Here is a 20,816-nt window from a genome sequence, read left to right as displayed (position 1 = left end):
CAGCTGTAGCCTCTCGATTGAGACACCCGGACATTCATTCCATACTCAGATGTATTAAATTATGGTGGAAATTGTCCAAAGATGCTGTAATGCATACCTTGAGTAGTTTCAGTAGAACAATGTTTAGGAAGCAAGTTTAGGAAGTCAGACTCAATTTGAACATATAGCCTATCATACAGGGTACTCCTTGTTTGTGCATTTAAATGTATTTAGATGTTTGTATGTGTATTTAAATACCCGTGCACTAAATGCCTACAGATAAGATTGGGGGGGAAAGTTTCCTCGTCACATTCACCATGACGATGAAGTGGGCCTGAAAATCTTTCATCTAGTAATTTCAGCAGAGTTTACTCACAGCTTGTTAACATAACCGTTATGACAGCTGGCAAAACACTCAAAGTGAAAATGAAAAATGACTGCCTTAATATCATTTGAAATCAATCCTCGCAGTGATAAATAAACATGCTGTTATATACATAAATGAAATTAATCTCATGAAAATGTGTATTTATCTGGGATTTTTTTAATCTGTCATTGAAAAACCCATTTTGATGTTCCTCTCAAAGTCTATTTTGCTTATAGCATTGCATTATGACGTACACTAATTATTTTCTTTAAGGAATATCTAAGTTTGTGTACTTAGTACTTTCTCTAGTCTCTTTAATATCTAATTAATAGATATTTCCTATAATAATTGTATTCATGTGCTAAGCTGCACATTTAGAACCAAAAAATGCAGTGATGAGAATAGATCTGCACTGTTTGGACTGAAGTTGTGTGAGTTTGCGAGGGGGACAGAGGGAAAGTGAAGTGATGGAGTGTGTGCATTGGTGTGTATGTAAGTTGAAAAGAGAGAATGTGAACGTATGTGTCATCGAGAGAAATATGAAGTTTAAGGCAGACAGAAAGTGTGTGCATGTAAGTGCGTGAAGGGTGAGGCGGACAGAAAATGTGCGAGTGTGTCAGTGTTAGTCATACATATACTATGTCTGAATGGCCTCACCTGTGGATCAGGTGTATTCAGACACACAATCTGTTTTTGCATATAACATGATACACTCGTCTCAAATGTTTTCTTTTATTTCATTGGGATTAACCCTTTCCTATTCTGACTAGCACTTACTGAGATCTGGTGCTGTACTTGTGTTTTAGTATTAGCATGTTTTGTACATTATGCTGTTTTGTATATCATGATTGGATATGAAAATGTATTCATGCTGGTATGCAACAACATAACCATATACGCCATGTGTGTTTTTTTCAATGTTTTATTTATTTTTTATAATTATAATTTACTATATATAATGGTTGTTTATATATAATGTTAACCCCTCGTATAAAACATCATTAAATAACAAAAAAAATTTATATTTATTTATTCATTATTCTAAATTCCCCTAAACCCACCACAATTGATTCAAAAAGAAACAATTTATGCATGTACTTTATACATAGAGCATAAAGTGATACAACTAATTGAAAGTACCTCCAGATGTGATAATGCAGGCCCTAGACATTACGGAGTGTTTTTGTGCGAATCAGCTATGACAGCCGTGACAAACACTGCAGCATGAAAACATAATGAGTAAGTCTTGACTGATAGTTGCACCAGGCACCAGCCAACAAAACCCCGACCCCCAAAACACCCACGCCGCCCATCCTGCCTTTTATCATGGCTGAACTTGTGAGTCAGCAGGATCCAGACTGGACAGGAGCCATCTTTGATCTTGCTATACTTTCAGTCAGGTTTTCAGACATGTTTTTGTTTCTTTTTTTCCTTTTTTTTCAAAGTCCCCCCCTCCCGCGAGTGTATTAGCTGTAGCCCTGGGCCTTGTAAGGCTCACGCCATCTGTATAAGGCCTTGTCTGTCAGCTCTAAGATGTGTCATGTTGTGCTTTAACCTCTGATCACAGAAAAAACTCTCTTTCTGCTGACCACCGCCTGCTCATTTGCTGTGTTAGAAGGTCCATAGGGGGGCATCTGATGTGGTTATGAGTGTATCACCCAGTACCACTCCCAAATGTGCACATGGATAACTGATGAAGTGACTTCTCTCTCTCTCTCATACAGAAAGTCTTTGTGATTCCTTCAGCAAGCACATATAGTGGAGCAGATGGTGGCCCTCATTGGGTGAGTAATTCAAGACATTGACTTATATCTGGAGGCCCGTGAGCAAATGGAAAGGCAGAATGGTGTGTGTGCACATGCACATATGTGTGTGTGTGTGTGGTTTCGGTGTGTCAGAGAGGGTGGGCGGACTACTTAGATGTATAGCAGAAAAATGAAAGAGTTAAATGAAAACAAGGAGAGAAAGTCAGAACTTTGTTCTGTGCGCTGGGGAAACCCTGTACATAGTCTGCAAGGTGTCTACCTACAGTTCCCATAAAACATCAAATTGCCAGTTTGACTGTGGAAATTAGTATGGTGGTAGTGCCATTGGTAAATTACAGGCCGAAATGAGATCATGGGGTCCAGACTTTGTCCGTTGCTCTGAAATTCCCATCATCTTGTTTTCAGAGCTAAATGGCCTAGATAGACGAGAGTTGTTGATGCTGTACGCCCACATGTTTCTTGTTGTTGTTATACTCACTGTGAGATCGCTTTCACAAACATAGACTAAGCTTGAGCTTGTATGTGCTAAATATGTGTTTTAAAACCATATATGCTTTATGGAAGGCATTAAATGGCGCGTGGATTTAGCTTTTGGGTTGACGCAACACACTACAGGTGAATAGGTTAAATATTTGAATTAATATGCACTACTATTCTTTCCCCAGTTCATTAACCACAGTACATTATAACAGTTGTTCATGTTTTCTGAAATGTAATGTTTAGATATGCAAATGAGGGATTATCTAATTAAATATGCACACTTTTCCAGAATAGAAATCTTAGCATTGTATAAATCCTTGTTTCACTTTGCTGACATATTAGAGTTAAAGGTTTTTACATAGAGGATTTTGGATATCTCTTTTTATCAAGTATGTTTTCAACATGTTTTAGGAGTAACATGTTATATAAAGCAGGTGAATAATATATGACAAACTCCTCTGAAACCTCTAGTTTAGTGAATGTAAGTGCTACTGAAGTGGACATTTCTGGCTCGGTGCAAAAGGAAAAAACGAACTCATAAAAAGATAAAGATGTGTATGAAATTAAAATCTACAGATGTGAATAGATCAAGATAAATAAACACTTAAATGTCTATGTTGGATGTTTTTTCCCCAGTAGTCTGAAAGAAGACATTAAGTAAGCCAAATAGCCCAAAATTGACCAGTGCATGAAAAAATAAAATTTTCCCTATCGTGTCTTGCCTTAATGCAACTTATATTTTTCTTGTATTAGTTATTGTTTTTCCACAGGGATGAGTAGTTGCACCCTATATCTGATGGCATAGCTCAGGTTGGTCCTGGTTTGTGGATGGAGTTTTGTTGACAGTGCAAGATGGTGATTTGGCCCTGTCATGTAATGGGTCTGACGTTGTCTCTGTCATTGGCCTGTGGCCTGTGGTCCTTCTAATCTGAAGATAACGCCCACCCAGAGTGTTTCATATGAACCGCTACTACACATAAAGATCCCATAATGGTTAAATGGACTGTTTGGAATACTGTGAGTGGGTGTGTGTGAGAAAGAATGAGAGAGAGATGGAGACAAACACTGAGAGAGACATATACATGCAAACTAATGCAACTTATGAGAAGCAACTTATGAGAACCTCCTGTCTAGGGCACATAAAGCCCCCTAAACATATTGGACACAGAACCACACTTAAAAGTAAATTTCATCGCATTAGATAACAAAACAGCTTCCTTTTTTTATTATTTGAAACCAACTGGTATTGATGTTATTTTTCATGCATGTAAGAAGTCAGTTCCTCCTCAAGTTCACACACTAATAGAAGAACCACCGTTGTAGTTTATATTATGAACATGTTCCGTAAACATTTACAACCAGATAGTGTCTAAGACTTTTTGCCATTATTGTGAATTTGTGAAATATATTGATTGAAAAGTGGGCCTGTGATTATATATGGAAATATACAGGGGTTGGACAATGAAACTGAAGCACATACAACGTTCTGGCATGAAACTGTAGATGGTGCAGGCTAATAGGTCCTTTTACTCACTTATTCATAATCACATCGTTATCTATAGGGCGCAGCTGATTGGTTCCTGCTGTATCAGTAGCCAATGAGCTTGCTGCTCAACCTTCAAATACTTGGGTAGCATTTGCCTTAGCAGTGCAGCGCGCTTCAGAAACCCTCCACCTTCCCCAGCACCACCTGTATAGATCTGCTACGGGTAATTCATGTACGCTATATTGTACAGCAGCAGCATGTCTTACTTGCTCACAGCAGCGTGTCGTGTATGTATTGGCAGTAGCAAGTCCCGTACTGAGACCAAAACATACAACATTGTCATATCCATTACCATGCCAATCACTCCGAGAGTTGTCATGACAGAACTGGTTTTAGACCACAATCATTTATTAGTATGGTGTTTTGCAGCCAATACAGCATCAATTCGTCTTTGGAATGACAGATACAAGTCCTGCACAATGGCCACAAGGACTTTTATGAGTCACTCCTCCAAAACACCTCAAAGTGACTCACTAATATTCAGATCTGGTGACTTTCTTTACTTTCGTGTTCATCAAACCACTCTGTCACGAGTCTTGCTGTGTGTATTGGTGCATCATCATCCTGATACACTGCCCCACCTTTAGGGTACAATGTGTGCATTGGGTGCACATGGTCCTCCAGAATGGTTCGGTAGTCTTTTGCAGTGTATACACCCATTTAGCACAAGTTGTGGGCCTAGGGAATCTCATATTGCAGCCCAGACCATCACTGATCCACTCCTGTGCTTCCATCAGGGGTATTCAACAGTCCGGGTGTTAAGCTTCTTTGGGCTTTCTCCACATTGTAACTCTCCCGGATGTAGGTAAGATAGTGAAGGTGAACTCGTCACTGAACAAAACATGTTTTAGATTTTCCACAGCCCACGTTTTCCTCTGCTGGCACCATTGAAATCGGCGTTTGGCATTGGCACGAGTAACCAAAGGTTTGGCTATAGCAGCCCGACTATGAATATTGATTGGAGCTCCTGATAAACAGTTTTTAGAACAGATTTAATTTCTTAATTGTTTCTCCTAAAGAGATCAAATTAATTTCTTAATTGTTTCTCCTAAAGAGATCAAATGAAAGACTTTTGCTTAAACTTATTGTTTCTCAGATTTTTTATCTTTAGAAAAAAATGTAATTTGCGTTTCATAACAGATCTTGTTTGTGTTGTTTCTTATGGATAAAATTAAAATCAAAGACAAAAATGTCTCATATTCTCAGACTTGACAATACCACAGTCTGCCATCAAAAGTCAGTGAATCTCTACAATCTCATGTTTTGATGAACTGAATGTTCAAAAGAACAGCTTTTATTTGAAATAGATTTTTTTTGTTGTAAAAAGGCAAGTCTTTACTGTCAATTCTGATCAATTTTATGAATCCTTTCAGAATAAATTCATAAAAAATAAATAAAAAATCATATTGACCCCACACATTTGAATGATAGTGTATAGGGAGGGCTTTCCTGTAGCTCAAACAGTAGAGCGCTGGCGCTTGCAACGCCAAAGTCATGGGTTTGATTCCCAGGGAAAGCAATAACTTTGTAAAATGTGTACCTTGAAATGCAATGTAAGTCGCTTTGGATAAATATAAATATCTCAAAACACTATTGCTATAAATTAAAATTAAATTAAAATAATAAATTATAAATATTGTATTACAATATGATCTAAATTGCTACATGTTACTTCAAAATAAAGATAATGTATTTGGACACTATAGTTGTTAAATGTTAGTGAATCATGTTCATAGTTAATGAACAACATAGTTAATGACACCTGTGTGAACTTGAAAGGGAAATTCATATATCTAATAAAAATCACCTTAAGGCCGAAGTTTGTAAAGAAGTTTGTAAAGGCCTCTCGGATAAATATCTTGTTGTGTAATTCCATGAAATTCATTTTAATTGTGGCTTAAGTGTTTCTTATGGGGCCTCTGTACGTGCACACTTGCAGACCTTCATATGCAGTACATTTATGTTGTGCAATGTTTTTTTAGAGACTGTCCACAGAGTGATTGGAAGTAGAGTTATATAAATTGAGCTGTTAAGATCCACATTAACTACCATCTGCTGTATGTTGAATTACAAACACATGGTGAATTGTGTTAAACCCCAGACTCTTCAAGCACCTGTGCTGTGGCGGTGGCCAGTAGTGTTGCAACAGGGAAATAGGATGCTATAGGTGGTGTTCGGTCCTGCTGTTTTTGGCTTGTGAACACCTGTCTTCGGGGCAGCCCCATCTGACAATGCAAAGCGTCAATCACCCCGGCCGTAACTGCAACAGCACATGTAGATTGCATCAGCACTCCGCTTTGAAAACAGCTTGTTACTCTCTTACTTTCCAAAAATTGCTGATGCTATAGGGAATTTCTTACAAATCTGTTTCCAATGAAGAAGAAAAAAACATTATTTTCCTCACTTTTTGTCCACATGATGTTTTTGACCCTAAATTAAGTGGAGGGAATATCAGCAGATTTGGGTTATTTATGGACTTGTTTTTCTTCAGAGAAAATGAAGATGTATTCAAGGAACTGGATGTGATTTGAGAGTTGCATTTACCGTGTCATTACTGTTTATCTCTCTGTGTTCTTTTGTGGTTTTACCAAGTACACACTAAAATATGATGCAACTCAAATCTATTTGAGTGTGTGCGTGCGTGCGTGCATGCGTGCGTGCGTGCGTGTGTGTGTGTGTGTGCGTGTGTGTGTGTGTGTGTGTGTGTACATAACCATTTTGAGGACAAATTTGTGTGGACAAAAAAAGGTTGCATATAGGGTTGTTGCGGTATTGTGTGTGTGTAAGAGAAAGTATAGGTAAAGCTGCAGAAATGTGAAGTTTACCACAGATCAGAGTGTTTACTTCAGGTCTTTTGTAGAAGTGTGTGTGTCTAGGTCAGGTACCAAAAGTCCCCACAAGCATAGTGAAAAGTGGAAACACCTACATTGGGGGCAGCAAACAGAGAATGTAAAAATTCACAAAGGGGTGTGTAAGGTTAATTTTAGGGTTAGGTGATAGAAAATATTATTTACTGAATTTTTTTTAAAGAAATGGAAATTCCCCATCATGATAGAAAATCAAAGGCATGTGTGTTGTGAGCCTGTGATTTTAAGATAAAACTGCGAAACCAAAGGCTTGAGAGCAAAGTGGATTTCTTGAATAAATATCTATATTTCTTAGAAACACCCCCACTTTTCTTTTCTTTTTTTAATAGAAAAAAAGCCCGCTAATGTACCCTTTTCCGAGCAGATCTGTAGGATTGTACCCAGAAAAGATCTTGCTTCCCTTCCTCATTTTTCCTCAAGGCATCAAAAGATTAATTTTATTTACTGCCATTTTAAGTCATTTTTCTCTGTCGGTGAAACAAGTTAAATTGGTTTTCTCTGTCCTCCTTTCTCCAGATTTCACATTTTTGGCAGAACAACGCTATACATTCAGCTCTCTTACATGAAAGTGTGTGTGCATTTACTAGTTTTTAAACTCCTCTCATAAATATCCCATAGAGAGCATTTAGATTTACACTACAATTATCCAAACATCACGCAATCAAATAGAAATAAAATGCTGTTATTTCTGGAATATTCTTGTCATCGCTATAAACTTTCTGGAGCAATAAATTTTTAGTATTTAGTCGTAACCCAGTAAAAAGTCATACGGGCCTTCCTGTTTCAGGCCTGGATGGTGTGCTGCACCGTATCCTGTGCTTTATGACACAAATGTTAATGTTTACCTCTTTACTACCTTCTACTTATGAACTCTTCTTCCTCTACATTTATTGTCCTGCCTTGCTTCTGTATAGCCTTCTCCTTGATTTTATAGGTGTGAAAAAACCCATCAATAATCACTGAACTTTGTTCAACTTAATAACGTTTGTACAGTGTTTTTAAAGTGTTATTTAATTGTTTATAGTGATGTGAATTTAAGGAAAGACATCTTTCCTGAGACAATCCTTTCAGATGAATTGAATTTGTGAAGTGAAGGCTATCAGTGTATCTATTGAATTATCATACTCAAAACAGTATTTTGTACATTAATGGGAAAATCAAGGACATAATATTGAATTATACAGCTTGAAGACATGCACATCTTTTTAAATGTCTGTTATGTGTTTTTCTTATGTTATGTATTCACAAACCATTTTTAATTAACAAGGACTCCTGCATATGATAAAAAATTTTTTTTTTTAAATGTATTACCGTGACAAGCAGGGTGTGTAAGTATTTCTTTCTCACACAACTGTTTAAACTCTAAGTCTCTGTTTCACAATAACTCTATGCTTTTGTTTCATTTATTTTATTGGTTTCACACCGTATCTTGTTGTTGGCGTTGTGGAAGCATGTGACGAAAATGAATTGCCTGTAAACTAGTGTTGATATTTCTTCAGAAAGTGTGAGACTTTTAGTTTTTTAAAGGCTTTTTTGAATCCTGTTTATCATTAAAACTATTGATATTATGTGATATTATATTATAGACACTGTGGCCATGTCATTTTGATACATTATACCATCATTGAAAAGTTCAAATATATAAACATGGTGATGTGAAATCTAAGATGACTTTCTGGTGTATTTCATGTTTGCAGGATTTTTATTGGTGATGCAAATATGGGATAAGCTTTCAGTTCTCTTTCCCTCAAAGTGAAACTGAGTAAATTCTTCATTTCTTATACATGAGGTTGCCGTTTTAGCAGGGTAAATGTGCTTCATTCACACATGTGACACAAATGGCTAAACATTCATTTAAGTTTGAATGTATAACGGTAAAGATGTTGACCCTGAATTGTGAGCAACGTGCAAGCAATAGATTATGTAACCTTTTTATATTTAAGATATAAGAAAAGATTATTTAAAGTATAGTGATTTCCATAAATTCATTTTTTAAGTGATTCTACATGCCAGTTTATGTACTAGTATAATTCTGACCCTTCGAATCTGGTGAAAAATTTTTTTTTATTAGCTGGCATTCTTGTGTTTTATTGTTAATTTGCTGGTTCTGAAGCACATACTATATGTAACAGATTTTATAAATGTTCATTCCATTTAAAAAACAGGAAAGCAGTAATTATGTTTGTACTTAAAGTCTCTAGAATTTAAAAGAAACAAAATAATTTAGTTATTTGTACTGTAATAAATGGACATGTAGGCCTAATAGTATGTTCAATAACAAGAAATACTCATTTACTATTTTCAAAGCAAAGTTCAATCAATGAGAAGATATTATAGATGGAAAAATAGCTTAAATATTTGTCCAAAGAAAAATAAGGGGAACAAGAAAAACAGCCCTATTTAATGCATCCTATCTGTGGGACATAGAGGAGACACATCCATTACTATTTGAAGATTAATACCAATGAAATGCATTTATACATTGTTTGCCAAGAATTTTTAAAAACATGTAGGCTACAGTTTCTGCATGTATTGTATTTCATGACCAGGTCAATGGTTTTGGCCGAGGTAGCCCTAAAGAATTGTTTAAATGAAGAACAAACACACGATTAAATGATGGATGTCTGTTTTCAGTCCGGTCAGTGTGTGTTCTATAACTGTATGTTTATTGCTATATGGATTGTCCTGTCTTAAAGTGGAATATATATAAATTACAATTGCTGATAATGGAAAATCTTTTATCTTTGCAGTTAAGAGTTATTTTATGCATTACAGTTTGGCAAAGTCTCTGAAAAGCTGATTTGTGAGGACCTGTGTTGCTAAATAACTGTGACGTCAATAAGTTAAAGTCTCGCTTTATTTTTGTGGAACTACACTTAACCAAATTATCTATTGTGAGGAGATACCAGGGTCCTGAAGCAACTTTTTACAGGATGTGGGGGGTGGGGGTGGGTGGGAAGGGGGGTGATTTCAAAAGTCGGAACAAAACGTGAAAACAAGCAATTACTGGAATGGAACCGTGTCCTTGTTCACTCAGTGCAAATTATCTTCAGACTATGCATGATTTGACATTACTGTAGTCTAGTAGTCCTGAAAGGCTTTGATTTCCTGTTTAAGTCTTTTTCTTTGTTTCAGATGGATTGTGGCTTATTGTTCTCTTATATTAATGCTATTTATTGTTGTTATTTCCTGATTTGCAGGCTAATCGTGAGTGAGATCTAATGCCTTGCCAAGGGCAGGCTTGCTTGTAGATATGAAACTGCTCCGTCTGTATGGGCTTGCTTTCAGGTTGTGTAAAAAAAAAAGAAGGATGAATAATAAAAGAAAAGACAATGTTGTCACATTTACTGACATTTTTTCTTCCGTGCAACACAAAATGAGATATTTAGCAGAACATCTGAGCTGCTCTCTTCCATACAATGAAAGTGAATGGAGACCAAAGTTGTAAAGAAACATATTCAGAGAATAAAGACTTAAAATTTTCATATTTTTGAAAGACTTAAAGCTTGACCCTGGACCCCATTCACTTTCATTGTATAGAAGAAAGCAGCTCAGATAATCTGCTAAACGTCTACTTTTGGAAAAAGAATTTTTATTTTTGGCTAAACCATACCTTTAGGTGTTGGCTTGGAGTGTTCCTGTGTTAAATCATACTGAAACAGTCTGTGGTCTCACCTCATTTAACCCCTCCCATCGATGATAACGCGTCAAAACCGTTGATTGGTGAAGCCAGGCGCTTGTTTTCATTCAAAAAACTCTTTTGTGTGTGGCTCATTTTGTGCCTATTCAAATACAACTTGCTGTAAGAATTGTATTGATAGTCATGAACTATCAGTATATGAGCTCAAAGTGAGTGGCGGCTAAGTGATTAACAGAGGAATGCTTCCTTTCTAAATGCACCTCATACATTTCCATCTGACAGCATCTCCTGCTGTTCCTTAAGAACATTCGTGAATAGTCACATTATCAGATTAAAGAATATGCAGATGACCCTGTTTTTTATAAGTACTTTAAATGTGACTGATGGTGACTGGCCAAGAAAGATAAGAGAAGTAGAGAAAACAGTGGGCGGATGGGAAAAGAGATGTTCCTGACACGAGAAATCAAAGCTAAAGTCGTCTAATGTGATTGGTCAACTCATTCCAGTGCTAATAGGGGACATTACTAGCTGACCACCCTTGCTATTTCTGGTACGCTCATTGGTTTAAAATTGTGGTCATAAACAACTAATTTGCCGTTGCATTCCTGGCATGGAGGAGTTAAATTCTTGCTCTTTTCTGGAAAAGCACAGAGGGCAAAGTCACCTGTTCGAGAGGCATCACTGGACAAAGACTGCATTGAGTAGAAGGTCTCAGGATTGAGTCCCCGTAGAGGGTGACTGGGTGGTGATCGAGCTTTTTACTGGAATGTTAGTAAGAGTTGTCTTACAAAATACTGACCGTAATAATACGCAAGACAATAATCAGCCCTTTATTCTAAATATTTATGAGTAGGCAGATACTGGATCAGAATCATAAGGGGATGAATAAACCGATTGCACATCAAGTTGAACACTTGCGACGTGGCATAGTGCACTACAGAAACTAGGCTTTGCAAGCGTTAAACAGTGAACAAAGGTCTTTAATTGTCTTACTAAGGCTTTAACCAGCAAGACAGAGCAGAATTGATCAATGACTTATTTCATTAGATGTGAGCAAGATGACAGCTTTATCTGCAGCTGCTGCCCTAGGCCTCTTTTCATGCGGGAAGCCGTGCGAGTCATTGCCGCCCCGTCCAGTTGAGAATCTGAGTCATGAGCCTGTTTTACCGTCCTCTTTCAGGTAGACATGTTTAAACTGTGCATGGGGGTCAATGTTGGTCAATGTAAGTGCGAAAAGGGGGATTTTTTGGGGGGTGGGTTGTTTTCACGCGCAGCAGTTTGAATTTAGAAGCGTGTCGCACACCACGCAGGAATTTTGAAAATTTGCATAACAATGTATAGGTGCTTTTTTCAGGAGTTTTTGTTTTTTGTTTGAACAGTTTGAGATAAATCAGAACCAAACCTGAATCACATGAAAGTATATTTTGTGCATTTAGGGGAAAAGGAGGGGCATTTTGTTAAATTCTTCAGCTTAGAGAGCTCTAGATGCATGTGCTCTTTGTTCGTGCCGTACAACTAAGTAGGCCTACCGTTAAACTAAGTTTTTTAACAACACCCTTCTTGTTGCATGACCCCACAAGAGTGGTAAATCCCTTTTCTCGCATGCAAGTTTATTTACATTGGAAATCCATTTCATTTAAATGTTTTATATCTGTGTATATTATTTATGGATCTTATTTATTAGCTTATTTATTTATCAGAATGACATAATTTTGGCAAGAAAGTGGAATGGGAATGGGTCTGGAAATATGCTTTTTGATTGTTCCAGAGAAAGTATATGAATGATCAGGGATTAAAGTTCTCTGTCGCTACGACGGATTTCCATTAATTGCAGCGAGTCTACGACAGATTTCCGTCAATTGCAGGGTTCCTGCCTATCCTTGTGTATTAAATTCGCTTAAATTCATAATTTTTAGGCCGTAAATATGCTTACATTTCTCAAATAGTGTAATAAATGTCTTAATTTCAGTTTGAATAGGTCTTAAATTAAGGAAAGGTGAGGTGTATTCACCCTGCTGAGGGGGATGTGATCAAAGCCTGGAGTGGAGGCGCCTATAGAGAGAAATGTACATTTTATACGGATTACATAAGAGAGTAGTCTGTTTCTATTCGTTTTGAATTGTTTTGCTTAAAAGTAGACATTTCAAGCTTTCTATATATATGCATATATATATATATATATACATAATAATGCCTGTGAAGTAGCCTATACGCTCAGTTTCGGTTCATTTATGAGATGCACTCCAGTTCACGTGCAGTGCAATATCGCGCCGGCGCCTCCATGTCCTGATTATATTGTCTGCCATATTTGCTTCTAATTAATCTCGGCAATTTGTTGATGAAACATCGATTAAAATTAAGATACAATTTATAAAAAACGAAATTCACTTTAAAGAAAGGTTTTATACAAAACAAAACTTAATGAAGTGGTCAAAATCATGTCTGACCCACTCCATATGTCTCCCGATATATTGCACATCTAATGATCCTATCTTACTCATCATGCTGTTCACTTTTCATATAATCAATCATAGATAAAATGAAAAAAAGAACATTATATTATTTATTTAGAATGGCTAGGTTAAAAACATAGTTTGTGATATTAGCTCACTTTTCGGCAAAAGCTCTGTTGGCTTTTATTATTTGAGAAATAAAAACTTGTGTTAAAGTTATGCAAATGGTTAATTATTTGTATGACTACATCACAAAGAGTCAAGTCTTGTAAAAGCATTAGATTGAAAACATTGAAATTTCATAAAATGTGTAAATAATAGAAACGCAGTTCAAAATGGCCTTTCTTAAAATGCAAATGTTCTTTGAGTATTTATTTAATTTGTGAAGGTCAATCATGTACTCACTATACTCCTAATTACAAGAAGAAGAAAAAACTGATCTTAAACTGGGTGTGTGACGGGCTGTGGAATGGGGTTTGGCCAAGGAAAAATTTTCTGTCAAAATGTGTGTTTTTTTTTGCTTTAACCCCTGTGAATGCAAAGTACATTTCAGTACAAATTCATGTAGTTTTAATGCTAATGTTTTAACGCATCTGAAATGACCAAATAAATTAGAATAAATCAAACAAACTAGTGTAAGGCTATTTTCTTACTTGAAATGAATAGTATACATTAAATGTATAAATGGGAACAATCTATAAATCTAAGAAGATTTATATTCATAACTATATTCAAATTATAGTTAATTGTGCTTAAGAAAAATCCTAATAGGACTTCTTAAAACTGTGATTACTTTATCATATTGTTGGTTCATGATATCATATTGTTGGTTTAAAACATTTTAAATGATAGTTATCTGATTTGGGTTCTGTTGATCTACTTGTCTGTGTCACGGGTGATTGGTTAAGTGACATCCTGTTGAAGGTGAGCACGGTTTACCCGCAGACCTAGAGCTCACCGGATAACTCAACCTACAGCTGCCTCACTGTATGACTGTATGAGAGCACCGTTCCTGTGCGGTTACAGCTCTGGAGGTGTGTGAATGCATTCGTCTCGTATAACTCTTCTGCATATTTCAGAATAAAAGTTGTGTGCAGGTGAAATGTCATTATGGGAACCTTGGCATGCTTCTGTCGCGAGCGACAATGCAGGTGACAATATGCTGGATTTGATTGGATTTCAGGAAACGTTCTTTTCGCCGCAAAGGTTGCAGGTTCCAGGACTAATTTATCAGATCACTTTTCAGGACATCTTTATACCCCAGCTTGCACCCTCCGTAACCTTAAAATGTACCTAATTGGAAGCCTATTATTTTTCCTTCCTTTAGTATTATCTCAGTAGTCCTATCAGGCTATTCCAAATTTGTTTCCCTGTGTGATATGTTTGTGTTGATAAATGTATGTTAATGCATCTCTGTTGCTGCTTTCTTTGTGTGTGTGTGTGTGTGTGTGTGTGTGTGTGTGTGTGTGTGTGTGTGTGTGTGTGTGTGTGTGTGTGTGTGTGTGTGTGTGTGTGTGTGTGTGTGTGTGTGTGTGTGTGTGTGTGTGTGTGTGTGTGTGTGTGTGTGTGTGTGTGTGTGTGTGTGTGTTTCCGTTTCAAAACTCTTGTTCTTAATCATCACTCCCGTCAAATACAAGTCTAGTTGCATGAACCTATATCTCACGTCTGTTTTAGCTACAATGACAGAGCAGCCGCAAGTGCGTCAACATTGGATGCCGTTCTGAGTGTTGCTCTGACGTTTAAATATCCTGTTTACTTGTTTGCGCGATTTTCATTATAACGAAATTGACCTTTGATGAGCGTAATGTTTATTGATCTGTTATTAATAGCATCATTGGTGACGTCTTTTCCACTTTAACTGTACAGTTATAGAGGGTCTCCAGTTCAGTGGTCAGCTAGAATAGGCAGATCGCAGACTCACCGGCCAGTGTGTCTCATGGTCATGCCGAAGTGCCAGTGTTTTGTGATTGAGAGGAAGGGAAGGGCATTACAGGGTGGACTGTGGCAACACCATCCTCACATCCTCCTGAACTAGACACCCCAGCTTTACCACAGCCTGGCCTTGCCCGCACAGTCATCCTGGGCATGTTTGGTCCTCCAGTGAGTCAGTAGACAGTCCACCCTTTTGATTTTGTGAATTGTGTTCCTGTGTAATCAGAGCTCGCTTTGAAGGATGCCTGATGTCTGGCTGATCTCTCGTGCCCTAGCTTGTTGCATGGGCACATAGGAATGATTTGTCAATTGAAATTTTCAGCTGATGTTTTGGCACAAACAGCTTTCATCGCTGGCGCTCTCTTCCAAAACCAAGTGAGCAGCCGATTTGGAGACAGCATTTTAGCCCTCACATTACAGAAGCAAAAGCTGTTTCGAAATGTTTCCTGAGAAACATGCTTTAGCCAAATTCTAAGGCAGCAGTGAAGAAATGTATATATGGCTCAGTGACATGAAGTGCATATTTTTGTGTCCAAGTGCATTATTTCCTTTTTTTTAAAAGTGATAACTATAGAAATGTGACACTTTAATCTTGAAAACCTATTTAGTTTGAACTCATTTGTTGTACATTTAAATAATACATATTATTTTTTGTTTTGTTATCTTATACACCCAAAATGTCAGGTGATGCAATTGTCCGAACAAATAAACAGTCAGAGAAACTATTTAAAATGGTGTCTTAATAATACAAAATTTAAAACTAAACACTATGTCATCATTTTAGGTTTTGTAACCTTTCATATAAACAAATGATTGAATAAATCAGTAGTTTTAAAGCTGTTGAGATAATTGAATTGTATGTCAGGGTGGCACAGCTGCAAACATGGCTTTTATTATGAATTGACAAGGTAATAACAGTAAACATGATAATGCATCATCCAGAGGACCTCAGCTGATCCTTGTGGCATGAGTGAAAAGGTTTGTAGATCTGCTTAGTGTATTATATCTATGTTATATGCTGTTATATCTAGTTACCGTGCTCGTGAAGAATGATTCATAGTGCTCTCTCCAGTGTCGTGATCTAAACTGACACCTTGTAGAAATTAACATGATTTAGAGATAAAGAGCATGATAAAGTAATTTTATGCGAAACCATAACCCTTTGTCTACAGATCAAGTGTATTAGGAACACTGAATCTGAATCATTTTGGAGAGAGTTTCATCGTGCGGAGGGAAGCGTTTACGTGAACTTGAATTTAACGACTCACATTATACTATAGAATGGCTTCAGAACACTTATAATATAGTGCACGAAAACTTTGTTGCTTTAAAATGTGTTTGTGCCTTTTGTGGTTCTTAACAATAATAGAGAATAGTATACGTACAATATCGGATTTGAATCGGTCCTGTCTGACCGACACCCGATCCGGCAAAGAATGGCAGAATCGGAGCCGATACCGATACTGAGTAATGGATCGGTGCATCTCTAAAATGTTCCAGATTTGTCTCTTATGATGTTCCATGACAGTTCGGATGCTTCCTTAGTAGACAGTTGCCTATGTAGGCTGCAAGGCAGATCACTAGCTTTGTGTCTTTTATCAGATTATTTGGGCCTTTTGATTTCACAGCCTGTCCATGGATAAACTAAATGTTGTGGCTCTTATGTTTGTGCGTTCGAGGTGACGAGTGTCTAGCCTGTGTGGTGGGAAGTGACACTTGTATGAGTGTGCTATAATTACTCAGTTTTTTCCTCCTCTGAGCAGGCATAGAGCCCCAGAGGGGACGAGATCAGTATTCCCTGTCTCCCAGTCCCGTGCTGATAAGTCTTTTCCAAAATAGGAGTGATCTCACCCCTCTCTTTCTGTCTTCCTCTTCTCCTTTGTTTAGTCTGTTTTTTTTACTTCATTCTTACTGTTTAAACATGGGACTGGCGCAGCTGGTGGAGAAACAGGAATGAGTGTGAGCACGTAAAGCAATGTATGTGTGTGTGTGTGTATGTGTGTGTGTGAGAGAGAGAGAGTGATTAATACCCTGAGTTCGGGGATCTCCATTCAGGACGCGTCCTCGTGGTTTGCTCATGAGGTCATTGGGAAAGATCCTCATGTAACATGGAGCTAGTTTTAACTGACACCAAGAACCAGACCAGAGGTGAACAGCATTGCAGTTATCAATTCCTCCTCACAGCGATACCTTCTTTTGTTTTAAAATAACTGCACTGTAAATGATTATTGGTCAAACTGATCAAGGCCTTATTTAAAGCCTTTTACTTCATTAGTGCGAACAGATGTGTCTAAGTTGGTAAGAAGCTGTAAATGTTCGTGCTTAACGTACACTGGTGTATGGCCTCCACCCTTTATTTTAAAATGGCTGTCCTCATCAGCTGGCGACATTATTCCCTCTAATTTCTGTTCTGCTGAGCACAGCCTATTTTTATTGGGCGTGTCCTTCATCCACCTGAACAGAGAAATATATATGATATAATATACATTTTAAATTAATTATATAAATGTAGATTATTAATCAGACTTTAAATAAAATATAAATGAATGATTTTAAAATATATATATTTAATTTTTAAATAATTAATAAAAAAATATAAATGATGATTTTTACATGTGTGTGAATATATTTAATTATTTAAAATATTAAATAATATACAGTATGAATAAATTTAGATTAGAAAGGTTTTAATTATTACAAAATCAGATAAACTTCTTTTTTTCAAACTCTTGTTTTCTTCAAGATTACTCATTTTGTCATGATAACATTTGCCAAGATCATAAAACAAGATAAAGAGCAATGATGCATTGCCTGTGCAGATGACAGAAATTTTCTAGTAATGCAATCTTTATCTTGAGAATTAGTCAGCCCTGCATGTTTACACATAACATTTCTCACAGCTTCAGTTCTGGACTGAAAATCGATGGTCTTGAAGTTGAAATCCCATCCATTTATTTAACCCTGATTCCTTAAATATCAAGGTTTTTCTCACTTTTTTTGTTTTGTTTTTTTTGTCTACATTCTGTGCAGAATTTATTCTCATTTGCGCGGGAGCGACATCAGAAGTGTGCGACTTCTTAGAGGGAACATTGGCTGGCAGCTTTAGAGGGGACCTGAGGTCAGAGGTCACCTGTGACTCAAGACTTGAGGAATTCAGTCTCAAGGAAATGAATAGCATTGGGGGGGGGGGGGGAATAAGAGACAGAAATTGTAACGGCTACAGGAAATGATAGGTCATTAGAATGTTGTCAGATGGTGACTGAGAATTATTAACTGTTTTATAGAGGGACGAGAAAAAAATAGGAAGCAGGAACCTGTTTACCTCCTAAAATCCCCATTTTCACCTTCCTGCATGCTGATCTCATAGTTCTTCTTGCATGATGTTGCTTCTGGGTATGTTTTAGTCACCTCTCCAAATATTACAGTGTGTATAACACAAGTATTGACAAGTAATTCTGTTAATGGTGTTACAAGGCCTCTTTATGTTTTTGCATCCATTATACTGGTTCAACTTACACTAAAAAAATGTAGTTAATTTATTATTATGACCAAATTGAGCACAAATTGTAAGTTAATTTTAATACATTTAAATTGGTCAAATATGAATTTGCTTAGTGCATTTGCAACAGAACATGGATGATGTTATTCATTCAGGCAGGGGATTTCTAGTTGCATGCTTTGTATTGGACTTAAAAGGCAGGTATATTGTTGAAATGAAAGTGTTTGGCCTATTTATGCGTTTTTGAGCAAAATGAAGATAGGAAAGAGACTTTGTTAGTGTAATGTTCTGTTATGTTAAAGGGTTAGTTCCCGCAAAAATGAAATTTCAGTCATTAATTACTCACCCTCATGTCATTTCAAACCAGTAAGACCTTTGTTCATCTTCAGAACACAAATTAAGGTATTTTTGATGAAATCCAAGAGCTTTCTGTCCCCCTTATAGACAGCAACATCCTAACCACTTTCAAGGCCCAGAAAGGTAGTAAAGAGTAAAGTCCATGTGACTACAGTGGTTCAACCTTAATTTTATGAAGCAAGACTGACACTGAAAAGAAGAGATTGTTGAATAAAGTCGTTATTTTATTTTATTTTATTTTTTGCGCACTTGAACCACTGTAGTCACACTATTTTAACAATGTCTTTACGACCTTGAAAGTGGTTATGACGTTGCTAGGGGGGTCAGAGAGCTCTCGGATTTCATCAGAAATTTCTTAATTTGTGTTCCGAAGATGAACGAAGGTCTTACAGGTTTGGAACAATATAAGGGTGAGTATTTGAGGTGAACTAACCCTTTAAGATTTAGAGGAGGTATTGGTATGTTCTGGTAGCTTGTGTTTAGCTTGGATACATGCTAATGTAAGTGAAAATTGAGGTATTTGCAGTTAAGTGTGTTGCTAAGAAAACCCATTTCCTACTGTCCACAATTTAATTAATTTCAGCCAGAGAATTACAGTTTCGAGCGTACTCTCATGCTAATCTGTTTAGCTAATCCCACAGTCTTCCTCTCCTCCACCATGCCTCACTCCTCAATAAAGTGTGTCAGCCTGTCATCTGTCCTTGTCTGGAGAGCTTCTGTTGCTCTCTCTCTGTTTCTTTATTTTTCTCGCCCGATCTTGTTGACGTTAGCAAAGACTTGGAGCTCGCCGAGTCAGAAGTTTGTGCGGTCAAACAGGCCGTGAGGAGAAGTTGCCTGCACTGTCATGCTCTAGATTTCACATCGCCGATGACCGGCATCCTCATCATCCTGTTCTTCAGGATCATCATCCTTCCCTGGAGTTTGAATCATCTCCCATTTCCTGTCACTGATGTCACCCAGCAGGGAGATGGACAGACACATAGGAGCCAGTACTAATGAATTGACCTCAGATACCCGTCTGCTCACCTGTGCTTTAATGCTGGCCGTAACATATCCTCAGCATCACTTAAATGTGACTAATCCATACTAATCAATATGGCAAACCTTGATAACATTGTTAGCTTTCTGCAGTCATCCTAGGTGTGAGTGAATAGGCATTGTGGGAAGACTTGGCTCTTGATCTGCTGACACGCTCATAAGGTGTATTTGTCTTTGTGTGATTGCAGTGTATTTCTGCGGATTCAGAGTCTTGTCAGTTTTTTCGTGATTTTAATTGATAGAATAAATTATACAATATGATGTGAATTATAAATAATTAGTGCTTGATTTTTAAAACATATAGATAGATTATATAAAGGATACATTACTAATTCACCCTAGATTTTTAGTTCATATTTTAATGGATATTAAAAAATTTATATAATTTTTTTTTTTTATTAAAAAGGAAACTCTTTTTCAAATATAAGTGTTTTGCTGGCTTTTTACTCATTGCAAGAAAGCCGTCTTGCGAACAGATTTGAAAAACAATGACGCATGGCTTTCCTGTAAATCCAGCATAACTGAAATGTTATTTTTAATTATTGACTCATCATCCCTGGTCATTTTTTACATACACAACATACAATAGTTTTAATGATTGATTTTGAACAATAATTAATAATTGATCTGTTATTGCTTCAGTATTTTAGATAATGTAATTCAGTTGTATGTGTGTTGTGCAGTGTTAAGCCTTTTACTTTCCTAAGAAAACTCATAAAGGAATTTTCATACATTAAAGGATGTAGATAGTTAAAAATAGAAAATATGACGCAATTGCAGAAAAACAAGTCTCAACACATTAAAACAGTGTAACACACATTTCAATTAATACAATTATTAGGGAAAATTACATGTTTATCCACAATATACATAGACAGTGTGCATTGTAGAC

Source organism: Leuciscus leuciscus (assembly GCF_965113295.1).
Source record: "Leuciscus leuciscus genome assembly, chromosome: 24".
Lineage (NCBI taxonomy): Eukaryota > Metazoa > Chordata > Actinopteri > Cypriniformes > Leuciscidae > Leuciscus > Leuciscus leuciscus.
Note: the sequence above shows the minus strand (reverse complement) of the source record.